Source organism: Centruroides sculpturatus, unplaced genomic scaffold (genome assembly GCF_000671375.1).
Source record: "Centruroides sculpturatus isolate CEXI.00-Female unplaced genomic scaffold, Cexi_2.0 scaffold37, whole genome shotgun sequence".
Lineage (NCBI taxonomy): Eukaryota > Metazoa > Arthropoda > Arachnida > Scorpiones > Buthidae > Centruroides > Centruroides sculpturatus.
In genome coordinates this window covers 688,122-697,435 of record NW_019384346.1, presented here as the reverse complement: position 1 = coordinate 697,435, position 9,314 = coordinate 688,122, and the positions used below count along the sequence as shown (strand labels likewise).

Here is a 9,314-nt window from a genome sequence, read left to right as displayed (position 1 = left end):
GCAATCAAAAGCGCAAAAACCCGCATCTAAAATAGTATAATAGAAGTGAAGTTCTTCACAATAAGCCTTAATCCTGTCCCTCTCCTCCGAGGGGGAATATCGAAAAATCCCTTCTTCGTGTACATTCTGTTGACGTACCCTATTAAAATGCAATCAAAAATGCAAAAAACCGCATCTAAAATAGTATAAATAGAAGCAAAGTTCCTTACGGTAAGCCTTCCCCGTAAGGCTTACCGTAAAGAACTGTCCATCCCCCATGTTTAACGGAATAATATACAGCCTATGTCCACCCTGAAGTTCCTTCTAAATATTGGTGAAAACATTTTTGAAATCGGATGAGTAGTTTCGGAGATTACCTGCTGCATACAAACTAACATACATACATACATACAAACATTACCTCTTTATAATATTAGTATAGATTAATATTATTAGAATATATTATTAGTATATCTGAAGTACAGAGCTCCCGTTGGGATTCGGATTGCTCCCTTGTTTATTACGTACATCACTTCAGTGCAGGGTATTTACATTTATTCAAGTGCTGTGCAAATCATGGCTTCTAAAAAAACAGAAAGGTGATTTCAATTGAAACAAAGCAAGAAATCATCAGAAGGAGTGAAAGTTGACAAAAACTTCCTTGTCAAATAGGGAAAGGTTCGGGAGTTTACCAACACTTATTATCCATACAGAGCTGAGGCCAATAGGATCTCTACAATGACACCCTTGCCCGTCATTTCCGACAGGTGTTGAAAAAGAGAGAGAAACAGACCACCCTGGACATGATTTTCAAGAAGCCAGCTGCGAAATAACAAAGGATGGAACAAGAGGAGTTAACCCTGCAAGCTCCGGTAGCCTCTCCTGAATCTGACTCCGATTAAAAAACAATAAAAAGAGACCTGCTGCAATGTGTAAAAAGTCTGTATCTGTATGAATACAGATATACAGACTTGTGTAAAGAAAGTGTTCCTCCACCTCCTCCTCACAACATCTGACTATCCAGCATAATCGGTGACTGCTCCATATTCATTTTTTTATGGTACAGTACGGTTATTTTATGCTGCGGAACGAATTATGTTTTAACATGTATTTCTATAGGAAAATGAGTTTCGTATAACAGACTTTTCACTTAACGGAAGTGCACCTGGAACGGATTAAGTACGTTATACGAGGCACCACTGTATTTACATTTAATAACCAAAATCTATTCCTCTGATCGTTTATTTGTTGCTTCGTTTGTTGTCTTTCTTTCCCAAAAGATGGCGGTACTTCGTAACACATTCTAATATTTATCTATGTGAATTTCGAAGTTCATATAATTTCATAAAAGAAAGTAATCTTTTAAATTTTTAAATAAATTTAAATAAATAAATTCCTTTAACTAAAGGAATTTGGACCTACAAAAACGAAATATAAAGTGCATGAAAAATTTATGACTCTTTCTATTTAACTATAAACATTCTCACGATCAAACCGTGTATAGTTTACAATTATCGGCGAAATTCGTCATATTGTTGTCATTCTAACACCAACTTTAACCCCACACCTGCTAAAACAATTGGTCACCTGACGAATTTTCCCACCACAAAATGTATAAAAGCCATCCTCCTTCCCCTCTCGGGGGAGTCGCCAATCGAACGGACAACGACGAAGACGGGCGATATCTTCCCCTCATACCTACTGTACGCCCTTAATTAGAAGACCTTGTGCCACACCGAGCACTGCTTTTCGAAACTTTTGAGCCAGAAGTATCCATCCGATATTATCCCAGAGGTATGAAATATTATTGTAAACTTTCTCTCTCTCGTCCGCGAAGTCTAAGGAGTTTTGTAAGATTTTATTTAGTTAGTTAGTTTTATAAACTCTTGTTTTGTTTTTTAAATGGTGTCGTTACTCGACTTAGCCAACGTCTTATCGTCGACCCCTCCGACTCTCCTCCACTCGCGTAACGCGTAACTGAACGAAACGCCATCCTTGACAAGAAAGTAGGTCACCGACCTGTGGCCGGAAAGAGAGGACTTCCCAACCTCCCCGGCGGCTCACATCTATATATATATAAAATTGCTTGTCCTGACTAACTCACTGATTCATCATCGCCCAGAGCAGACCGTTTAACCTAAAGAGGTGAAATTTGGTAGACAGTTAGGATACGTCATGAAAACGTACACTAAGAAGGGATTTTTCGAAATTCCCCGCGGAAGGGGAGAGGAAGAACATTAATGCTTAACCGGAAAAACGGCTTCTATTGTAACATTTTAGATGCGAATTTTTGTTTCTAACTGCGTTTTAGTAGGGTACGCCATGGGAATGCACACTAAGAAGGGATTTGTCGGAATTCCCCAGCGGGGAGAGAGCATTTCATTTCAGACATTGTTATAAATATTTTTATATATTTTGATTTTTTAAACCAAATGTTCGAACCGTTTTAAATTCGAATTTGTTACTGCATATTGGTTCGATTATAGAACGATTGTAAACGTTCCAGAAAATTCATCGAATTGAAAACATTTCGTTTGATTCTCGGCAATTCTCATCATTCTGAGTGGTAGGTGTTATATAACAATTACTATGGTTATTGAAATACTGAATATAAATAGGGTGTGCTTGTAAAACTTCCGCAGGCGAAGTCGCGAGTAACAGCTAGTTATCTATATATATAATCGAAACGGGTTCATGATAATAATAATAAGCGCAGAGTCCAAACGGTTAGGAGATGAAAGTTGAAATTTGGTACACAGTTAGGGTACGTCACGAAAACACACACTAAGAAGGGATTTTTCGAAATTCCTCCCCACGGGGGAGAGGAACAGGATTAAGGCTTAACACTTCCACCAACAATGGAAGTGTTAAGTAACAATGGAATTGTTAAGAGAAAGCGATGTGCAAGACTCAGATGCAGATTTTTCGTTTTTGCGGGAAATCGAACATATTTTTAGATCCATCTAAAAATGCTCTAATCAGTCCGGAAACAGGGGACCCAATTCTTGCATTCTGTGAAAACAAAATGCAAGAATTTAGGTACGAAAAAATAATATACATGCCAAGTACCTCCAGGCCTATGCAGCAGATACAATAATGCAAATTAAATTATACTGAATTATAACAAAAATTTGGATACAAAGCATAATATCGTGATGTTGAGTAGTAACAGAATAGCACGATAATGTGATTGTGTACACAGCAAAGTGCACACAATAACACATAGAAGTTTAGGCAATTTAAATCCCGACAACGTATTTAGCGTAGTAATGTAGAAAAAAGGGCAATACTGTATTACATTAAGACCCGAAAACATATAAAAAGTACGTTAATCCATAAGTGGTCTAATATTTTTAATATCCAATAAACAAATTAATAATTATTACTACATCAGAATAAATTAATAAATATTAATAATAATAACAACACAAAATAAAAAATAAACTTAAATATATGTTATAAATTTCCTGACGCATAAATTTATTGTCGAACGGATGTCATAACTTTCTACGAAAGAGTCGAAAGTCAAATCTTCAAGTTTCGTAAGGAGTATTTTCTTTGACTTGTTTGAGATTTCAAATCTTTCTGATAAGTCTACAATCGACTTCTTTTCTCGAACACAAAAATATCTCATTTCGTTGTAATAAGTCTGGTCATTCAAACTTTCAAGTCAGCCTGGGACGCAATTTAATTTAATAGCTTTATTGAATGAGATCTGTAATCTCAACTTTACAAGAAGTTGGTTTCTTTGCAATTAAAAGTTCCGTCAATACAGACAGCGACGAATATATGGCACTCAGAAACTGTAAAACAATATTTACAAAATTATTATATACACCTAAAGAGAGTTACATATTTATTACGATTCTTCCAATGAAATAGATTTGTAAACTATACGCGCGGTTATAAATGATATTTTTACAAGTTTAATAAAGTCAAATAGAATACATTGAACGCACTTACTCGAATGAAGAAGTTTTTCTTAACATAAAAGAATCCGCCGATGCTTATTCCAAATGGAGTTTTACCAAATCTTTTCATAAAGTTTAGCATCTTTTAAAGGAAAAATGTTTAATAATATTAAATTTATAGACCGATAGAACGAATTGGAATGAATTTCTATTACCTTCATATTGGTCTCTAACGGTAAATCAGCAGAACACAATTTATGGATTTCAATGAATTTTCCGTACATCTTGAAAAATTAAAATAATTATCATAAACAAAAATTGTAAAATTGGTATATAAACTCTTATAAAATACATTGTAATTGATGAATCAATTTCAATATTATATTATACTAGCAGATCAGCCCGGCGTTGCTCGGACAAAAAGTAACAATAGCGAAGATTAAGATAAATTTCATTACAGCCAATCTTACCCGTTTTCACAGAATGCAAGAATTAGGTCCCCCTGTTTCCAGACTAATTAGAAAATTTTTAGATGGGGCTAAAAGTATGTTCGATTTCCCGCAAAAACGCAAAAAACCTCATCTGCGCCTGTAAATCTTGTACGTTGCTTTCTCTTAACACTTCCATTGTTACTGAATACTTTCATTGTTGAAGCGTTAATCCTGTCCCTCTCCCCCGTGGGGAGGATAATTTCGAAAAATCCCTTCTTAGTGTGCGTTCTCGTGACGTACCCTAACTGTGTACCAAATTTCAACTTTGAACTCCTAACCGTTTGGGCTCTGCACTTATTATTATTATTATTATTATTAACCCGTCTCGATTATATATACAGATTAGTTGAAACTGACATTCGAACCCACGACGGATCTTGCTTTATATACCCCACCAATGGGTAGTCCCACCCATACAAAAAAGGCTTCGAATGGTCCACAATGTTCCAGAACATTCCACAACATTCGAGAATGTTCTGGAATGTTCCACAATGATCTGGGATGTTCCGAGATGTTCCCGAACGTTCCAGACCATCCCGGAACATTCTGGAATGTTGTGAAATGCTCTCGAATACTTTCGAATGTTCTGGACTGTTCTAGAAATTTGAAAGAGTGGATGCCCTAGCCAAATCAGCTGCCAACCAGACGATGAAGGGGTACCTTTATTCCAAGGCATCAAACAGCTACCTAAACCAGCAGGTTAGGTAGCTGTTTGGAGCCTTCGTAACTACACTCTTGAGTACTGGCAGGTCTGGTGAAGCACAATGGACGCTGGTGCTACCACACGACTGTTTGCTCCTAACGTGGATAGTGCCAACCTACTTTGCAGCAGTGATCTCATCCACAAAGAAGTACAGTTCTTCACGGGTCATGGCTGCTTTGCTAGCTATCTTCAGCGCTTTGGCCTTCGTGATAAAGATAGCTGTCCGCTTTGTACTACTCGATATGGACCTATACATTATCTTTACGACTGCCCAATTATGGACAACTCTCGTATCAACTTGCAACTTATTGTCAATCAGCACAATATCAACTGGCCATATCTTCCTCATGAACTTATCAAGGTCCCAAAACTGTTCTCAGCACTAAGGATTTTTACTAAAAACTACTTCAGCAAAGAGGGCAATAGTTTCAAGACTATTAGTGCTAACAATAATGCACCTAAGCATTTGTACTTCTTTTCTTTTGTACATATTTATATCACCAATTTTGTAAATTTATATATCGTATTTTAGTTATAAGCCTCCTTGACATGTTTGTTCTGTACATACTGTATAACAATGTAATGTATACTTTTACTGTGTAAACTTTAACATTGTATTAAGTAACTTTCTATTATATATTTATATGTATGTTTCTATTACACTGTATATATAACTGTAAATATTGTAACTGTGGATTATGTTCTGTATTTTAAGTTCCTGTATTTTATATAACATGTATGTAATAATCTCCGTGATGCTCTGCGGAACGGAGGACCCTTGTAAATAATAAAGTGTTAAATATGGTCCAAGTCAGCCTAGCAGCATTGTGTTCGACTGTACGCATTAGTTTCGACTTTTCTTTGGAGATTGCTTACAATTGGCAGCGTAAACTACGTTCCAAACACTCCCAAACATTACTCCATATTCAGGTTTGCAACAATATTTCTGAGAGAGCTTTTTCTCTTCGTAATTTCTCTTAAATTGCTCGTTACTTACGAGCAGGAGTGGATCTACATGGAGACAAATAGGGCTTAAGTCCTGGGCCCCAAATGTCAAGGACCCACAGAAATTGAATTATTATCATAAATTTTTAATACTTTTTCATTAACAATGAGCAGTTATTGTATAGTAAACAACAGTTACCGTAATATTAATTAATAATATAATAATAATGATAATTTATAGTATTATCTGTATTAACAAAAAATGGACCCCCATTGGACTTCAATAAACCCTAGACTCCGAAAACCTAGATCCGCCCTGATTACGAGAAATAAGTTTTTGCAGCCTTCTGATACTGCATATTCCTCGTCTAACCTTCTTAACTGCATATTCCTCGTCTAACACTGCATATTCCTCGTCTAACCTTCTTAACTGCATATTCCTCGTCTAACGTCAACTAATTCTTGATCACTCAAATCGCTCTTCCTGCTTTTTTAATGATAGAATATATTGACTCACCAGCTTCACTGGAAACACTTATTTTACCCTTTTCAGACGCTGAAAGTATCTTGGTTTTAACCATTTTGCGCTTTCCGAATTAACAATGGTTTGCTATACAAGCAAGTGGCAATTTTTGATTGTCATAGCAACAATAATAGATATCGTTCGCCCTGTGGTAGGGCCGGCTCTGTATCAGACAGTAATTGCTCGTAGAAGTTTCAACTTATTAATAAAATGTTGGGTGTTCTGATCTTTACTGAATGCAATGTCAATAATTCTGTCGTATTTCTCTGACATCTGTAATTTTTCTTGACATATAATAATAAAAACTACTTTTAACTTTATGATTTATAATTTTAAATATTAAAATTTTTTTATAAAATCGATTATTCTTTCAAACTGTCTGGACAACGTTGTATTTTCCGTAGTCGCCATATTCTTAAAATTTGATTGCATTTTCATTGGTTAGAAACAACTTACGAATAGCTTTGAATTTCTAATTCATGTTATAACAGGAATAATTGTCGGCCGTAGCCGATAAAAGTAATTACAAAACTATGCCAAGTCGCTTCTCATCTGACATTTCTCGTAGGCATTTGGGCCAAGCGAATATATCAATTCTATATTCGCATTCGAGTAAAGTGATATTCAGCCATCTGTACTTCTGTGTATTTTCCACGTTGAAATGTATTCAACAAACAATTATGAACATATCCCAATCATTCTCTTACCCTAAGATATGGCCATAAATCCAACTTCGAAGGGAGTCCAAAAACTTCGGAGAATCTGATATCTGTTGTCGACAGTCAAATCTTGGCTATTCCAAGAGATGCTCTTCAAAATGGAGAGTCAAGTCTTTCAGAAATGATAAAAGAAAATCACTGAAGTTAAGGATAAAAGTATTGCACCTATTGCAACAATTATCCTTCTTAATTAACCTTCGGTTAATTAAGAAGGATAATTAACCTTCTTAATTAACCTTAAAAGCACTTCTTAATTAACCTTCGGTTAATTAAGAAGTGCTCAATTTTCTGAAATGAAAAAATGTTTAAGTGTCTGTTTTATACGTAAGTTTTCACAATAGGTATGTATAAATTTAACAATTTGTCACAACTGTAGACTAGGATATGCAAACCTCTTTCAAATATCAGTAGAATCGTTATCTAAAGCTATATTGTTTCAATTAATTATGTTGGAAAACAACTTTTTTTCAGTCGTTTGTCACATTAACTGACTTATAAATTAGAATAACTAATTAATTCATTGTTCATAAATAAGTTATGAATACCATTAAAATTTAATTTTCATTAATGAAAGAACGAATTTTATTTTTCAAAAAAGTTTCTAAAGATATTTAGCTCATAACACACGATAGATTAAAATTTGACTTACCAAAGACGTGAAACGAGATAGTTGAAAACTTAGAACCATTGCTACGACAACCAGAATAATCAAAATAATAGAAATTGCAAGTCGCATTATACCATCAAGTCTAAAGAAAACAACTGCGCAGAAGAAGAAACTTGTCTGATACACTGCGAAACAATATAGAGCAGGAGTGTATATTTCACAAACCAAGTTTAATTCTTGTATATAAGTCCATAAATCCCAATGAGTTTCAATCAATGTTTCAATTTTATTTATTAGAAAACTTTCGTCTTTTTTCAATCTATCGACTGCATCAGATAAATTTTTGAGTCTCTTAGAGGTAATTACGGCACCTGCACCTATAACAATAATATAACAATCTAATTGTCCAATTCCGTAAATGCATAATAATGTAATATTCAGATTACAGAATGCCAGCTCAAACTGTGATTCAGTTATTTCTTTTAAAGCAGGGTATAGAAATAAGTCAATTACAGTAATGACTGAAATTATTGAAAAAAACAAATTTGTAAGACCAGCTATAAAACATATTTGAATATCATCAGNACAAAGGATGGAACAAGAGGAGTTAACCCTGCAAGCTCCGGTAGCCTCTCCTGAATCTGACTCCGATTAAAAAACAATAAAAAGAGACCTGCTGCAATGTGTAAAAAGTCTGTATCTGTATGAATACAGATATACAGACTTGTGTAAAGAAAGTGTTCCTCCACCTCCTCCTCACAACATCTGACTATCCAGCATAATCGGTGACTGCTCCATATTCATTTTTTTATGGTACAGTACGGTTATTTTATGCTGCGGAACGAATTATGTTTTAACATGTATTTCTATAGGAAAATGAGTTTCGTATAACAGACTTTTCACTTAACGGAAGTGCACCTGGAACGGATTAAGTACGTTATACGAGGCACCACTGTATTTACATTTAATAACCAAAATCTATTCCTCTGATCGTTTATTTGTTGCTTCGTTTGTTGTCTTTCTTTCCCAAAAGATGGCGGTACTTCGTAACACATTCTAATATTTATCTATGTGAATTTCGAAGTTCATATAATTTCATAAAAGAAAGTAATCTTTTAAATTTTTAAATAAATTTAAATAAATAAATTCCTTTAACTAAAGGAATTTGGACCTACAAAAACGAAATATAAAGTGCATGAAAAATTTATGACTCTTTCTATTTAACTATAAACATTCTCACGATCAAACCGTGTATAGTTTACAATTATCGGCGAAATTCGTCATATTGTTGTCATTCTAACACCAACTTTAACCCCACACCTGCTAAAACAATTGGTCACCTGACGAATTTTCCCACCACAAAATGTATAAAAGCCATCCTCCTTCCCCTCTCGGGGGAGTCGCCAATCGAACGGACAATCTTCAGGCATGGATAT

General features: G+C 34.8%; 1 long non-coding RNA gene across 1 annotated transcript; it reads right to left on the bottom strand.

Annotated features, from left to right (window-relative positions):
* Window positions 1-3,451: 3,451 nt before the first annotated feature.
* LOC111635882 lies at window positions 3,452-4,175 on the bottom strand. Its single transcript, XR_002758451.1, has 3 exons — window positions 4,106-4,175; window positions 3,943-4,032; window positions 3,452-3,782 (listed from the first exon to the last, which is right to left on the bottom strand). It is a non-coding gene; the product is annotated as an uncharacterized LOC111635882 (long non-coding RNA).
* Between the last annotated feature and the right edge of the window lie 5,139 nt (window positions 4,176-9,314).